Raw genomic sequence first — 1,694 nt, 5'->3', positions numbered from 1 at the left:
GGTTTTTATTGCTGTTGCAGACACCATGATCACAGCAACTGTTATAAAGGAAAGCAGTTCACAGGTTTAGTCCTTTATCTTCGTGGCAGGAAGCGTGGCAGCAGGCAGTGCTGGGAAGGTAGCTGGGCGTTGTATGTCATGTCTACAGGGAACAGGAAGAAACAGTGAGTTTGAGCTTCTGAAACCTCAAGGCTACACCCACTCCAACAAGGCCACACCTCCTCCTTAAGGCCAAGTCCACTCCAACAAGGCCTTACCTCCTAACAGTGCCCCCTCCTGAGTCTACAGGGTTCATTTTCCTTCAGACCACCCAGGGTCTTTGTCTAGCTTCTGGCAACTACTATCGTTTGTGCCACTTTGCATGCCAACCAAAGCTGAGCAAAGAGTTTCAGTCTGAACACAAGAGCATTTTCTGTTACTGGGACAAATACCTGACAAAAAGAACTTAAGGAAGTGAGGATTTATTGCCGTTCCCGGTCGAGGAAATAGTCCGTTATTGCAAGGAAGATGCTGGAGGCTGGGGTGTGAGCCAGCCAGTCACATTATTACATCTGTAGCCAGCGAGAGTCATTTAAGTGAGGTGGAAAGATCAAGCCTTAATGGGAGTGGCACCATTCTACGGGCTGGGGCCCCAGACTGGATACAGATGGAAAAGGAAGAAGCGAACTGAGTGCCAGCGTTCATCTCTCTCTGCTTCCTGGCTGCAAATGCAATGAGCCTGGCTGCCTCACATTCTGCATCCCTCAGTTAGAGCCCCTGGAATGACACTACCTGTTCAGGGAACGTCTTCCCTCCTCAGCTAGGCCTCTCTGGAAAAGGACGTTCAGGCTCTTTTGTGTGATATGTCTAGGAGATTCCAAGTCCAGTCCGGCTGAAGCAGCAACTAAACTCCTTATTAAAGGATTTTTTTTTTAGAAGACAAAAATATTTATAACCAATGACAAAAATATACTCATTCCTTCACAAATGAGATATGATTTTTGATGTTAGTTTTCTGAGAGTTTGGAGTGCTTGAATCTATCCTTTTGTATAGTGTAATTTAAGTTTTTTCCAGAAGTAATATGAGTTTTATTTCTTTAGAGATTTATTTTTATTAGTTTTAAGTGTGTGTGTTGTGCATGTACGCATGTAAGTGTGGGTGCCTGTGAAGGCTAGAGGTGTCTGATCTTCCTGGAGATGAAATTAGGTTGTTTTAAACCACAAATCATGGGTGCTAGGAATCAAGTTTGGGTCTCTACAAGAGCAGTATGCATTCTTAACTGGGCCATCTCTCTAGCTCCCAATGAATTATTTTAATTCTAATTCTATTGTTACATATATAACTTATAGTAATTAAGGAAATGTAAAATAATCATAATGGGGGAATATATATGTATATGTATATACATATGTGTATATATATATATATATATACTAGAAAAATTAATGTAAGGAAGATTAAGTATTTCGGGTGTGTTGTACAGCTATGCTGTTCAGAACAGTAGCCACCAGACATATGCTATGGAGAACTTGAAATATAGCCAATATGATCTAAAACTAAGCTCTGAGTGTGATGTGCACATCAGAGTCCCGACTAGTAAGAAGAGAAATACGTGGGCCCTCTCTCCCCTCGTTAGAAGTCATCTCTTCTGCTGCATCCTCAGAGGCAGGGGTTCCTCAGGCTTTGAGCATTCTGCTGCATCCTCAGAGGCAGG

This window comes from Mastomys coucha, unplaced genomic scaffold (assembly GCF_008632895.1).
Source record: "Mastomys coucha isolate ucsf_1 unplaced genomic scaffold, UCSF_Mcou_1 pScaffold5, whole genome shotgun sequence".
NCBI classification, from domain to species: Eukaryota; Metazoa; Chordata; class Mammalia; order Rodentia; family Muridae; genus Mastomys; species Mastomys coucha.
The sequence above is the reverse complement of the archived record's forward strand: the minus strand, read 5'-3'. Positions refer to the sequence as shown.